This window comes from Chinchilla lanigera, unplaced genomic scaffold, assembly GCF_000276665.1.
Source record: "Chinchilla lanigera isolate Chin_1 unplaced genomic scaffold, ChiLan1.0 scaffold00012, whole genome shotgun sequence".
Classification (NCBI taxonomy): Eukaryota; Metazoa; Chordata; class Mammalia; order Rodentia; family Chinchillidae; genus Chinchilla; species Chinchilla lanigera.
The window spans coordinates 10950867-10966793 of record NW_004955413.1 but is presented as its reverse complement, the minus strand read 5'-3'; positions in this window follow the sequence as shown (position 1 = coordinate 10966793).

The window sequence follows — 15927 nt, the reverse complement described above, 5'->3', positions numbered from 1 at the left end:
GCCTTCTGTATCTGAAATTCTGTCCTTACATTGATTCATTCTGCTGTGTATACTTTCAATGGAATTTTTTAATCTCTTGGATATCTGTTTGAATCTGTTTCCTAGATATCATTTCTTTCCTATGTCTGGCATTTATGATTTCCACCATTTTCCTAAGCTCCTCTACTTTTTTTTTTTTTATAATCTATATCTGCTCCAGAGTCACTAGGCATGTCTTTCATTATGGTCATAATCCCTGTGGTTTTCTGGGAAATTATTTCTGATTTGATTTTTTTCTAGAGCCTCATTTATCTGCTTTATTGCTTACATGGTTATCACTTCAGAGAGTCCAGGTGGGTGGCTTTTGGATTGTTCCACTTCATTCTCTCCTGGGTTTGCCTTTGGTGAGCTGGAAGTCTGGGGTTGCATCTTATTTAAGGGTCATTTCATTTTCTATTCTTTTGGTTTAATTCCTGGGTTGATGCTTATAAATTGCCTATGTTGAGTAGCTTTATTGCCAGTATTTAGAACCCTTTGGAGATGACTACTTCTAATAGGTGTTTTCCAGGTGTAGCCAGCTTTTGTGGTTTTAGTGTTTTTCAACATCCTACCTCTTCAATTTATTGGGGATGAGAAGTTGCTACCTACTTGGACCAACCCCTGGTTCTTTGGCACTGGGCTATCGTATTTTTTAATAACCTTTCTGCAATCTCCATCCTACTCTACCAGGAAGAACAGTTGATTAGAACAACTATGTGCCTTGGCTAAAATGACACAATAAACAATAAAAATAGCATTAAACACTGCCTAGAAAATGACAAACTGTGGTGAGAATTAATTTGCCAATTTTAACCATATGAACTAGATTTTTGGTTATATAACTAAATCTCAAATGGACCAAAAAATTGTATGCAGTAAATAAGACCTCAATATGGTGATTTTACCCTCCTGGGAGAAAATTTAAAAGTAGTTTTGGGGAAAGAATAGAGAAATAGAAGAGGAAGAGATTAGAAGCAATGCTGGAGGTCAAAGGAAGATCATGGGAAACTGGTGAACAAAACAGGTGGGAAAAGGAGAGGAAAGAATTAAAAATAAAAACAGAATAGAATAACAACCACAAAAATCCTAGAAAGCGTGTTCACACTCATATAAAAACAAGAACAATTAACCAAGAAAAAACAAACGAAAAGAAAACAAAATCAGAACAACATCAATAAAACCAAGAAAAGAGAGAAAGAAAAAAGAAATGAAAAAAAAAATGAGAAAAAAATGTCCATTTCAAGGTGTGTCTCTGCTATCACTAGTAGACAATGTGGGCAGACAGAGTCCCAGATCTGAGCTGCTTAATCTCAGCAAGGCAGCAGTAGCTTTTTTTATGGAGGGGTAGATGATAATTCCAGCAAGCCTGTACCTTTAGAGACTGGTGTCTGGCTGTGAGAGTGCAACAAGATTTGTTCAGCCTGCCATAGTCCATGAGCCTCTTGCTGGATTGCACTTGGCTCCTTGCTGGTTTGAACTGGGATCCCTCAATTCCTGCCAACTTGAACTCTGTAGCCTGACTCACAGGTGTTCTGAATTCTGAGCTCAGTTGGCCCCTCCTCAAGAAGGCTACTGGCCAGTTATGCTCTCTTGGGGGACATCTGGACCTGAATAACTCAGCAGCCATTGCAGTCTACTGCATCCAAGCTTCATTCCACAGGTGTGTTTCTCTGTGGAGGCCTCTGGGGTCACTAGTACTCACTTTGTGTCTGCAGGTTCGAATCTCCCTTCCCTCCCAGTGAGTCCAGGCTCAGGGAGAAAGCATCGCCTACCACCTCCTTCTTCTTCATTGAAAATCTCTTGTCACTCTTCCCATGTGCTTCAATGCTCACTTTACATCCTTCTAGGGCCCTGAGGACCCACATTCCTTCCTTCTTTTCTTTCTCATGTCTGGACATGAAATCTTGGAGAGGCTCTTTCTCTGCTACTCACTGCTCTGTCTTCTTCTGGGAAGACATCTGTGATATGATTTTGGCTTTATTTGTCAAGAAATATTGCTTATCACTTCAACCTATTTAATTTTATTGGGTTGGATGCCATCACTATGTTGTAAGGAAAGAAAATTAATACTGGTTATAACAGCACTAAATGATCCAACTATGCAATAATCATAAACATTACAATTTGTTCTGATAATATTACCTTTTATCAGTAGTCCTTATGGATTATATTATGCTGCTGCTGTATTTATAGTTTGTCTAAGATACAGAGGGTGAGTGGAAGGAGAGAAGAAAAGGAAAAGGAAGGGGATAGCTGGGCGTAAAGAGCTAGTGTTGAGGAGGTTTGGGAGAATATTGGTATTGACTAGAGGAGGTAGGATGATGCATGGAAATGTATTAGGAGATTGAAGGAGGCTGTGAGATTGTTGAAACCTTTTAATATATTTGTAGTTAGTTTTGTTTGGATCCTTTAAGCCCAGTTTTCTTAAGGATTGCCCTGACATGCCCTTGAACTGTATTATTTAAGTTTTAGCACTGGCTAATTCTTATTCTCTTGTGTATATATACAGGCCCCTATTACATGTACAAGATATGAGAGGTGGAGAGGAGAGGGAGGGCAAAGAGGTGAGAAGATGAAGGATGAGAGGAAGCAAAAGCAAGGAAGAGAGGTAAATAAAAGAATAGGGAGGAAGAAAAGCTTTTTTTCCTTTTTTTTTTTTTAAAGAAGGACTAAAACAGGGAACAGAACAGAGGAGAAAACTTTAATGAATAAAGTAAAATAATGAAGCAATGCCAATAGAGAAGCAAGAACCAGAAGAAAAAAAAACCCAAAGTATTCCAGACAAACAAGAGGGAAAAAAAAACCTTCACACAGTTCTTGTATCATTAACCCTGAGGGTCCACCAGGCCCCCTTGCACCCAGTCTGATTACAAGCACCCAAGCAGTTTGCCTTTGGACTACTCTGTTTCCTAACTGAAGTGGTGAGGGCTGTTGCTTCTTCTAGACCTGTCTCCTGGATGCAAGTTATGCCCTGGGCATGGCTACCTGTAGGTGGCTGTAATGGTCTCAAGATTCTATTGCCTCAGTTGATTTGCAAGGAAGCAAATGTGTTGTACTTTGCCTGACTCTTGTTTCTCTGTCAACTGCTGCTGGAAACCTCACACTTAGGTTCCTTTCACTGCCCGGCAAATATCCTGGTTATTTGTGTATTTTTGTTCTGCAGGCTTTCCCAGAAGACTTCTGGCACCGCATCCTTGTCCATCTCTCTGCCTGTCTGTAGTCATCTGTCTCTGGCTCAAGAGCTCAAAGGACCTGGTGCAGCCCCCGGGCTCTGCAGAGGATCCTCTTTGCCAACTCAGGGCAGTGGGAGGGACTTCCTGCCATCTCAGGTCTTGCTAGTGTTTGGGGAAACAATAGGAGAGTACACAGTTTGTTCTGGCTTTACTGAATCACCTTCTGACCTTGGCACCCGTCTCCATCTCTCCTCTCACAGATCTTTCCTGCTCCACTTTATGTTCTGTGTACTTGCTACAGTCATGGGTCTCCCTGTCCTCTGCAGTCCCTAGGTAGGAAGCACACCCCCCCAACACACACACCTGTGGGAGCCTGCTGGCAGTTGTGGGTACTACACTGAATGATCACAAGCACAGCATCACTGCTGTATGTGGGAAGAATGAGCTACTTACCTTTTTCTGTGTTGGGTAAGGCTTCCCTCTCCCCACAGTTCCATTGCTCTCAGGTACTACAGCATGATTATTTCCAGGACCCATGTACCTGGTCCTTTGCTTACACCATTCTGCTTTTGGCTTCTCTGAATCCCTGGCTTGCATGTATCTCACTCCCTGTGCCTGGTAGGGAGGTTAGAGTGATTATGTCCTGGAGTTAGACTTTTGAGCAATTCTGGAAGAATCAAGACTTTGGGATCCTTGGAGATGCACTGAATGCATTTTGCATTGTGAGATGGACATGAACTTTTATTGGCTGGAAGTGGGATGCTGTGGTTTGGATGAGTATCTCTCAAAGGTTTGTATGTCAAAGCCTTGGTTTCCAGGGAGTGGCTGCTGGAAGGTGGTAGATGCTTGAAGAGGTGAGAGGCCCTTAATTCCCTGGAGGTTAGGTTCTCAGAGGATTATGGGACCTGATCTCTTCCTCTTTTTCTTTTCTGCTTATTTGCTCATAAAGCTAGTCATTTACTCTGCCTTATAGTCCCACCATGATGTCCTGCCTCATTAGAGAACCAAAGCAATGGATCATTCAATTTTTAACTGGACCCCCAAAAATATAAGGCATAAATTAATTGCCTCAACTACAGCCATTTCATTATAGTACCTCAAAGCTGAATAATATAGGATTTACTTGTAAGTGCTTCCTAAACTTGTGTTCATAATGTATATAATAATAACATATTGCTAAACTAACTAGACAATTCAGAAATGCTATATTCAATTTCATAGCACAAAAGATGTCTTCCCACTGTTTTTTTAAAGCAGTAATATCTTTATTATGACATAAAGTAGTAGTTTATACATTAACTCATTTTACAGTAAAAACTTATGTCAACTGTAGAGAACCTACTGCACAGATAGCCCCAACATAAAATGGTCATAATTCAAGTCCATTCAGCTGTTTGACATATGAATTTGAAAATATTTTCTCTATAGAAAATAATAAAAATGACAGTGTTTTTCCCACTGTTTTGATGTGGTGAATACTTACTGATTACTGCCCTTGCAAACTTGGAGACATATTTTAGCACTACCACTATTTAGAGTTGTTTGGAAAAAGAAGATAAAAGATTGCGGCGGTTTATTTTTCTTAAGTTTCTTTAAGCCTGTCTTTTCAGAGACTTTAAAAGTCTAGGCTTGGAAATCACAGTTCATTTATGGCATCCCAGTCATTTTATTGCTGATCAGCATAGGGAATTTAAAGCCAAAGTATAAAGGCTTCTAACTTGTACTTTCTTCAAACACACATGTTGGAAGTTTTTCCTAATTTGAGTATATTGACTCATTCGTACTTAGAATGAAAGTAAGTGTGTTGGGAAGGGTAAATTCAGGGGCAAACTTTGACCATCTGCCAATGACAGGGCTGTAGGCACAAGTTATCTGACTTGCATGACAATCCCTTCACATCTACACAGCGCCTGATGTTTTGGGGAGAAAGTGTTTGAAATACGGGAACAGTGAGCTGGATCTCAGTTAGACTACTACTACGTAGAGGTGTGACACTGAGGTATCACTTACTACCGTCTTGCATCAGGTTTTCTGTGTGTGAAAGACGGGATGAATTAAATGCTCTCTAGGGCCTTTCAGTGTCTGTACTGTCCATCATCCCTCTCCTGAATGCGTACCTAAGCTCATCTCTCTCTCACACTATCGTGCTCTGTTCAAATTATTGAAACCCTGATTGGCATTTGCACCCCATTCTTCTCAATCCCTGCCCCATCAAACTGTAAGCTACTTGAGGTTAGGATAATGTTTTTCTTATTTATTGATTGATTTGTTTATTTATTTATTTCAGTACTGGGACTGAACCCCGTGCCACACTCTTGGGGCAAGCACGGTACCACTGAACTACATCTCCAGCCCTTTTTATTGTGAGACAGGATCTTATTTAGTTGTTTAGTTGCCCAGGCTGAGCTTGAACTTACAATCTTCCTGCCTCAACCTCCCAGAGGGCTGGGATTACAGATGTGCATCATCACACATGGTTTTATATTTTTATTTTGAGACAGGGTCTTGCTAAATTGCCCAGACTGGCCTAGAACTTGTGATGGGTTGAATTAAATTAGCCTCCTCCATCAGCCTGTGGAGTAGCTGGAATTACATACATGTGTGACTGTACCTGGTTTATAATTCACTCGTATTACCAGCACTGAATAACTGACATAAACAGGCCATGTGAAAATGCACTTATATAAAGAGGAATTGGTGAGGACAGCGGTCTTTGGGGAATGTAGCCATACATCTTCTTGATTGGAAAAAGAGGAAGAAAGGGAGCACATTTAGTGGGATCCCATATTTCTCAATGGAATATTTTCACTTCATACACCTAAAATAGGAGATAAGTATAGAGATTGCTAATTCACAGAACATAGTATGTACAGTTTGATTCAGCAAATGATCAACTCTGAATATTACACCCAGGTTTCTCTTTAACTTCTAATCCTGGTTTCCTTCATGGTAATATATATTTAGTGGCAGTAACTGGTGGCATGGCCTCTGTAGAATAAGGTTATTGCTACAGACTTAGGCAAATAGAACCTAGAAGTGTCTGGGCTGGAGAAAGCGTTTCTGAGATTCTATCTGCTTAAAGATTATTTCAGCAGATTCCTTATTTTAGAATATATTCAAAACATCTTCAGAGATGAGACTGATAGGAGAGATGGAGGGATGACAGAGAATAAAGTTAGTGTATGATATATGATAAAAAATATAGTGAATGTCTAAATTAAAAAAGTTATCACAGTAAAATAGACATTATTATTAATCTCTCTCTATTTTAGTTACTTTCTTTTTTTTTTTTTTTTTTGGTTTTTGGTTTTTCTCCGGTACCAGGAACCGAACTCACGACCTTGCGCTTGCCAGGCAGGCGCTTTGCCGCTGAGCTAAATCCCCAGCCCCAGTTACTTTCTTTTGATGAGGCAAAATCCCTGACCCCCACAAGTTAAAAGAGGAGAGGTTTATTTTGTCTCACAGTTTGCAGAGGTTTCAGTCCATGGTCAATTGGCTCCAAGGCAGGGTGGCAGGGCAGAGGAAAAACAGATCATGGAAAGGCAGGCAGGAGGCAGTGAGCCTTCCTTCTCCTTTCCCTTTTTATACCATCCAGGGTCAAACAGATTGATTAGTGCTACCCACACATAGGATGGGTCTTCCCTTCTCAGTAAGTCTGTATCCTTACTCAGAACTATGCTAAAATAATCAAACCTAATATCACACACCCATGATCCATACTTGATTTTAGCCAAGAGGCTGAGAAGTGATACATCCATAATCCAAACACTCCCAAAGCCATATCTCTGAGCACATGAGGCTTTGGAAGACATTTTATTTGAAGATTTCAGTGAAAACTAAAACACATGAACAGTCTCTTGAGAGTATTAGTAGTATTCAGTAGGTCAGGTGTTTCAAACTGGAAGTCCATTTCCTGTGGAAACCACTTCATATAACCATAATTTTTAAAAAGTTTGTTTTGTTAATATTGTACGTGACATATACTCTTGCATTACTACTAAAACAGGTGAACTTGGATTGTATGTAAAACACTGTTTTCTGATGTAATTTGGGGCATCATTTGGAGTCCTTTGCTTCATCTTTGGGGTCATGATAGAAAATATTCTCTAATTCTCTGGTGTAGATCTTATGGCTGAACACTGCTGAGTGTGGTGAGTTCTAGGGACTATGAGAAAGGAGGATATATCTGTGAGGATGCCCTGAGAAGTCTTAAATCATGAGAAATTTTACTCTAGGCTACCCTTGAACCTGCAGCAATCTTCCTGCCTCAGCCTCCCAAGTGCAGGGATTACAGGTGTGTGCCATCACAACCAGTTAGTAAGGGAGTTATGAGTGTGACTCTTTGGGTAGAGAAAAGACCATAATAACATTTATTTGCACTTAGAGGACAGGCAGACCTAGAGATTCTCTTGAGTATCCCAGGGTCAGGCATCAGGAACTTCTGAGAGTCTTATAGTTATGAGGGACATGTGATGTGGACGTGGGTAGTGGCAAAGGAGTCAGGAGTGGGGAAGAAAGTACTGGCCACTCCATCCTAGTTTCTCCCCTTTCCTATTGTTCCCGCTGGTTTCTAAATAGCAAGACCTGCTCTGGTTAAGAAGCCAGTCCGAGTTTTGGCTTCACTGAAGTGGAAATAAAAGGAGTAGATGGAATTCTGAGGCAACAGATATGGAAAGGAATTTCTGGAATAGAAATCAGGGGCTGCTGCATGAGAAGCCAAATAGCTTTTCAAGAGGCTGTATTGAGGTCACTGGGAAACTGCAGAGAAACTTTACTCCTTAAGAATGAAGACATGTCTACTGACCCAGTTTAAAGCCACTCACTGATTTTTTCCTTTCCCATCCAAACTCAGTTCTGTCAGTCCCACAAGGCCACACCCCTGCACCTGGCATGATACAAGGTGAGCTCGGATATTTGCAAATTCACAACTGCCAGTGGAGCTCCCCTTCCATACACGCCCTAGTAAATATACAAAGGACACATTTTATTGCCACCAGGGCTCAGAGAAGAACAAAACTCTTTTACACTGTGTACATTCACAAGTAATCTGAAAAAATTAATCTTTAGCCGATACCTGGAAGCAATGCGGAGAAGTCTTCCCATATGCACAGATCCAGGGATTATTGTAATTTTCACTCAGGAGACAAGGGAAACATTTTAAAATCTAATGTATGTGATGTCAGGGAAAGGCCTACTTTTGTATGCTAATATTTTCAGTATAAATATACTGCAGTGGCCATTGGCAGTCACCTTTAAACTGCAAGTGGGAATGAGCCTCAGGATGAACCTGATACCAAGAGAATCAGAGCAGAGACAGCATCTGAGACCTGCATTACTTGCGGCAGAATCATCTTGGCATGGGATATTCATATTCATAGTCTCCTTTCCTGGCTCTCCTTTGCAAAGCTATGCTGCTCTTTCACTTGTTTTCTATGTTTCTCAGAGCACAAGAACTGGTTAGGCCTGCTGCAGTGTTGGCTTTATGTGAGGCTTCTATTAAAACAAAATTTAAAAGACTGATTTAGGCCCATGCGAGCAGTTCCAAAATCCCAGGAGAGAACATCAGACTGGTGCTGCTGGGGCCAAGAGATGAGAGATATGTGGCAGCTGAACACTTGGAAAGGCTCGTGGGAGCAGACTCAGAGAGGGCAGGAAAATGCCTTTATAAGTGACATGGAAATGGAGAAAATATCAGGCATATGGAATATAGAAATCTTATTGATCATTACATGGCTGGTGCTTGCCACACATAATCTGGCCAAGTAAGGCTGAGTTGAGCTAAAGGGTAAAAGACAGGAATCAGTGCTGGGTCCATCTTTCTTTATTAGAGGAGCCTGTGTAGAAGCTGTGTTTTTTTTTAATTTTAATTTTTTAATTTTTTGTTTTTTTTTTTCCTGGTACCGGGAATTGAACTCATGACCTTGCGCTTGCCAGGAGGAATGCGCTGTGCCGCTGAGCTAAATCCCCAGCCCCAGAAGCTGTGTTTTATGGCTCAGAAACCACTTCCCACCCAAGACTTATTCCAGCTGCTGGGAATCCTGGCAGTTAACAGCTCTCAGCTTTATCCCTCTTTTTGCATTGCCCTTGGCTAAAGACAGTTGCCCAACCCAAAGTCATACCTCCTTCCAGGAGGCAATGCGTATCCTAAAACTGATAAATACAGAGGCAAAAAGAGCTCATCCTACCTATTAATTCCAGTTGGGAGTAATTCTGCAGGGTCATTCCAATTCCAGAGCTCCAGGCTGGACCTTTGTTTCTGTCCACAAGGAACCCAGACTGTAACAGCTGATTATAAGAATGCAGAGTCCTTGCTGAGCATGGAGGAGCATGCCTGTAATCCCAGTACTCAGGAGGCTGAGGCAGGAGGAACTCACTGTGAGTTCAAGGCCATCCTGTGCTACATAGTGAGTTCAGGGCCAGTCTGGACTACCTAGGAAGACTCTGTACCAAACAAGAAAAACCAAACCAAACAAAATGCAGAGTCCAAGGCAGGGTTTTGGAAATGGATCACTCACAGGACAAATATCAATGAAGACTCCATTGGTGACGATAGGGAGGGAGGACACAGGTGGCAGCTGCCGCACGACATGCAGTAGTAGTGTAATATTAAGAACTTTCACTGATGGTGAATATAGATAGCAACCCCATGGGAAAAATATACTGATAGGTGCAGTATACCCATCATTTTAGAAGAGAATAAATAGTAAATGTAAAGACTATGAAATTTGATGGCTTTTGTTGAGAGCCATTGAAATTCTGAAGAAAAGACAATGACAAGGATCATTAATTTCCAGTTAATTAAAGGCTAAATGTGAAAGCCAGAGAGCCTCCTTGGAAGCATAAAAGAGACACTCCTGTCCTACAGCATGATAAGAGTAGTAAAGTCCCAGGTTTTTCTGCCTTGATTTGGAGCCCTCATTGGGAAAGTATAAAGCAGAGAGTAGAATTATCTAGGTCAACACACTTGAATGCCTTGAGTCCCCAGATTCTTCTGGAGAAGTAATCCACTCCTCCCTTATAAAGATGAATTCTTCTATTTCAGGTAAGCAGACTGTGTTCCCCTAAATAAACAAGTCGGTAATGACTGAGCCAGTTGATGTCAAGGAGTCTGTTATCCGCTACTCCAGGGCTGACTTGTGGGGTCCTCATATAAGTAACCATGGAGGCAGAGATAGAGCAGAATGGGTTGTCCCATACCTAGGCTGATATAGATATTGCTGCTGCTGGATGCTGCTCATACCAACCCAGAGCTCTGGTATAGCACAGCCCTGAAGGTCACCAATAAGCTACATGATGATACATTAATTCTATTGGACCCTTCTGTGGTGTATTAGTCAGTGTTGCTGTGGCTGGACACACTCCCAACACCCACAATGTAAAGGAGGAAGGGTTTTACTTGACTTTTTTTTTTTTTTCTTTTCTTTTTACCTGGCTCATATTTTAAGGGGATACAGTTCATGGTTGGTTGGCTCCAAGGCAGAAGCATCATGGCTGAAGGATGCTGTGAAACAGAGTTGCTTAGTTCCCGGTGTTTAGGAAGCAGAGCAGGCGAACAATACCAGAGAGGAAGGGGTGACATATACCCCAAGGCCACAACTCTGCAATCCAGACACACCCAGAAGTGTGCTCCACCAATACCAACAGGGCAGATCCCAAAGCCAATCAGGTTGACACTGTACCCTAACTACCACACATGGATTGAATGTTTATGTCCCCCCAAAATTCATATGTTGAAATGCTAATCCTCAAGGTGTATTATGGCTTGTATCTAGAAGTCCTCCCAAAACCTTATATAGTCATAAGTGTGGCTTTTTAGAGGTGGCTGGATCTAGGGTATGTGATGCTGGGGTTATGGATGTGATGCCTTAAAGGTGGGAAGCCTGAGTAGGATACAAGGGACAGAAAGGTCTTTTGTCACTTGCTGCTTGCTATCTTCTGTGTGTTGTGAACTGTTTCTCTTCTAGGATGCCTGCCATGCCACCCTGCCTTGGGTCCAGCTAACTATGAACTTCATAAGCTGTGAGCCAAATAACCCTTTCCTCCTTTAACTTTGGGTGTCAGGTATTTTGTCTCCGCAACGAGAAAAGTAACTAAGACAAGGTGATACTATTAGAAGATACAGACTTAGGGAGGTTATTAGGTCATAAAGACAGTGACCTAATAAATGAGACTATTGTCCTTATAAAAGAGGCCCCAGAAAACTTGTTTGCTCCTTCTGTTTTGAGTATACAGAGATAAAAAGCCAGGAAGCAGGCCCTCACCACACACTCAGTCTTCCAGCATCTTGATCTTGATTTTCCCAGTCTCCAGAATTGTAGGGATACATTTCTGTTGTTTACAAGTCACCCAGTCTATGGTATTTTATTATGGTAGCCCCAATGGATACGCTGTTCCCTTTTCAGAAACTTATCTTGACTTGAACGGATCCACATTCTGGGTATGGGTTTAACTTTCCTGCTTGTGGGGCCTCATGCAAGATCACCATCTGAGGGCTAAGCCAATGTTTGACCCACTGCTGTGCAAGATCTTCGATGACATTTCATCTCACTGGAATTAAGGACCCATTTAATGGCATTAGAGGTATAGCAGTTCCTACATGCCCTTAATATCCACTGGTTCTGTCACACAGCTTTCTACCCAGAGGTGGTGGTCAATTGATAGAAAATCTTGGGTGAAAACAGTTGTGGTGAAAACCGTTCAGTTACCAGCTTAGAGGGAACAGTGAGAGGAAGGGGCATCCTTCTCCAGAATCAGTATACATTTTAAATCAACAAGTGCTGTATGTGTTGTATCTTCAGTAAGTAGGTATGGTATCAAGTTGATTTATAGCTGGATTGGAAAAACTGTATCTTGGTCTGTGTAGATGCCCAGATGTCTGGCTCTTGACTCTTATCAAAGATAAGAGCAGTGGGATTTACGACATGCTGTTTGAAATCTGAAACACTCCTCTTTACTGCTAGGGGCAGTTTCTGTACTGTCACCAACCTGCCTAACTGGTTGGACCAGCATGGCCGAGGGGTCCTGAGAACTCCACTGGGTGTTTATTCATTAAACTTTCCTCAAACTAAGGTATTCTTTTACAAACCTTGGTGGTTTGACCTAGATGCAGAGTGCAGCTGTGTGCAAATAAGGGCCCTGGAGAGTTGTGTGTGAGCTATCTCTGACCTCCAGTGCTTGGCTGTTCTCTCCATCTCTTGCTGCAATGAATCATTTGCCTATAAATAGAAGGCTTAATTGAGTCTGGTTAAGTCCTTTCAAATATCTGAAATGGAGAAATTTTTGCAGTAGAATTGGGTCTGAGAACCAGTGGATGGAAGAAGGAGCAGCTCAACTAACACAGTCCCCAGGAACTCACCAGGGAAGTAGTGACTACCAACTGCAGATCTGCAGATTCAGACATACTGACCCCCTGTGGCTGCCATCTGGTTACTTTGGGTTCATTATGCCAAAACACCAGCAGTCAAGGCGAAAATTTACCATCCTAGAAGAATAACTCTGATCATCAATCAGTGAAGAATATATCTGGCACCCAGGAGACCCACTTGGTTTCTTGATATAACTTCCTTGCCCAATTTTGATGATAAATGTGCATGTACAATTGGCACATCCTGAGATGAGGATGATGATCAGGGCCTTAGGCTCCTCAGAGGTGAGGGTCTGGGTCACCCTACCTAGGTAAGCCACCTAGGCCAGAAGAGGTAGATGGAATCTAGAAGGGCTGTAGAGGAGAATGAAGAGGAGTATCCTTTATGCCTTTAGCTCAGCTGCATGGTAGGTGCTAGAACATTTTCACTAGCCTTTTTGTTGTAAGTTCCTCCAATTCCTCTCCCCGTCTCCCCCACAGATGCCTCAATAAAATCCTAGAGGAGCTGCTCTCAGAACTCAAAGGAAGCACATGGATCCAGTAGGCTCAAGAATGGAGTATGAGTTTTGTAGTGCACCCCCCAAATCTCACCCTACTCCAAACTCCTTTTTTGCCAGCTGTTAAGAGTTAGTCTGTAGCTCTCAGCTGAATTTTTCAAGCCTTGGCTTTGATTGACTAGAACTACCTTGCTTTTTCTCTAGGAGTAGCTTAAAAGCAATGTCTGGTTTTTGTGGGATATAAAAGCTCTGTCCTCTTATCTGAATTTTGAAGCAACTCTGAAGTGTCACCCTGTCTCCAGAGCTCTCTTTAAGATTAGCTAAGGCCTTTGTTAGAACTGTGTCAACTTCTGCTCTGCTCAGTTGTGCTTCCCCACTCACATCCTGATAGGTGTTGCTGTACAGACTCTTCCCCCAAACCCTGTGCTTTCGGTCTGTGTTTTAGAATTTGCTCTTCCGGGCCCCATTGTGTGACCGTCTGAGTACATCTTTCTAAATCCTATCTAATCTCTAAGCAGCTCTTAATTGCTGTTTAACTTTTGGGCTAAAGTTGCAATGATTTACACAATGTGGTCTAAGGAAACTTTGAGTGGAGCAACTATTGCAAATATTTCATTTGAATTCATTTCAATTTCTCTTTTCTTTTCTTTTCCCTCTTTCCTCCCCTTTCCATCTCCTCCCCTTTTCTCTCCTTTCTTGCCCTCTCTTTTGTCCCTCTTCTCCTCCCCCTCTGTTCCTTTTCCTCTTCTCCCTGTTCTTCCTTTCCCCCTCCTTCTCTCTCTGCCACTAGGGATTGAACTTAGGGGTATTCTACTGCTGAGCTATATCCTCAGCCCTTTAATTTTTTCTTTGGAGACAGGATCTTGCTAAGTTGCCCGGGTGGAACTCAATCATGGAATCTTCCAGCCTCAACTTTCCAGAGTGCTAGGATTACAGGTATGTGCCACCATAGCTTGCTTGAATTTCGCTGTTACAATACAATTTTAAGCCAAGTGTGGTGGTGCATACCTGTAGTTCCAACACTTGTTTCCTTGAGTCTGATGCCAGCCTGGGCTACATAATGAGTTTAAAGGCAGTCTGAACTACATAGTGAGACTTGGTCTCAAAAAACCAAACCAAAATAAAAGCAAAAACAACAACCCTCAAACAAAAACAAAACAACCCCAGAAGAAAAACAAAAACAAAAGAACCCCAAAAAACAAAACCCCAAACAATTTCAACAATAAAACCAATAATACAAACTACCACAACCCATAAATGTAGAAGTGGAAATGTGTTACATCCTAACGTTGATACATCTTTAACCATGTACTCATTCGTGGTGCCAGCTTATATAATTTTTGGGTAGAACCCAAGAGAAAGTTTCACTTCATTCTTGTGCGTATATTTTAACATTTAAAACTTATTTTTAATATGTAAGATATGTATACAGTACAGAATTCAAAAGGAGAAAAGGAGTATATACTTATATATGTGTGTGTATATATATACATGTATATGTATAAGCACAAACACATACTTTTTCTTCCCATATTTACTGTAGCATATGCTACACTGTAAATACATATATATGTTTTTCAGCTTACTATGTCTTCAATATTTTTCCTAATGGAGCAGGTCTTTTTTTTTTCTTTTTCACTACTGGGGATTGAACCAAAGGCCTTTACACTGAGCTATGTCCTCAGCCTTTCTTTTATTTTTTATTTCAGGACAATGTCTGGCTAAGTCAGTAGCTTGCTCAGGTTGTGTTCAAGCTTGCAGTTGTCTGGCTTTAGCCTCCTAGAGTGCTGGGGTTACAGGCACATACCACCACACCCATCTTAGAACATGCTTTAAACCTGTCAATTTATTTACACCCTGCTGTTCTGCCTTGGTTTTTTGTATAACAAATATATGGCTTTGAAGGAAAAGGATCCAAATCTGTGTTTTAATAACATGGGCTGACTGAAGTTAACAGCGTTTGGTAAAGCACTAAAGAGAGAAATGAGCTTAGAAAGAAAAAGGCTGTTTACAAAGCGGAGTTAAAAAGGAAGGGAGAATACAGGAACTTCAGAATCCAGGAACTGTACTGAAAGATACTACTGCTTCTCCCTTTCAAGTAGTAAGAGCTAGAAGGAGAAATTATTTTATCTGGAAAGGTTAATTCAGCCTCAGGACAAAGACTAAATCAATGACATAGCTATCTCATAAACAAAATTGGTTCTGGAAAAGTTCTAAGGGCAAGGTCTTGTCAAAGCCTGATACATCAAAGGACTCATAATTAAGTTGAGAAAGAGATTCATGTCTCAAAAAGAATTGCTTGTGTGATTTTTGGCTATGCAGTTTACTGGAGTCATAAAAACATGAACATATATTTTGGAGTGAGATTTACCGCCAAAAGTGCCAAAAGCTTGTATTGAAAGAGACAGGAACTGCTTAGGATATAAAAAATCTTTAGTCCTCTAGATTTTCATAAACCGAAGCAGGTTGGGAAATGTGCCCATCTGGCAGGAAGAGCAAATTCTCCACTATCTTCTTCAAATGTACCCAAAAAAGAAAACAGAAAAGGAAAGATCTCCTGCAAAGTGCAACTAGGAACCACAGAGAAAAGTGGGCCAGGGGAAATGGAGTTTGAGAATAAGTTCAGGGCTTCTCCCAAAGTGCAGGTGGGATGAGAGAGAAGAGAAGTCTGGGCCTTTGGAGTAGTGGAGTCCCAGTCTTCCTGGCAGCTTCTTAAGGGGCAGAAGGTTCTAGAGAAGATACTTGGTGTTTGTAGGGTGGGAGATCTTGGGGCTGGATAGATCCTTAATTCCCTGTGGGGCCATGTTGACAGTAGCAGTGTACATCTGAGCTGCTCCCTGTGTAGAGAAAAGATTGATTGGTTAGAGAACTAGGG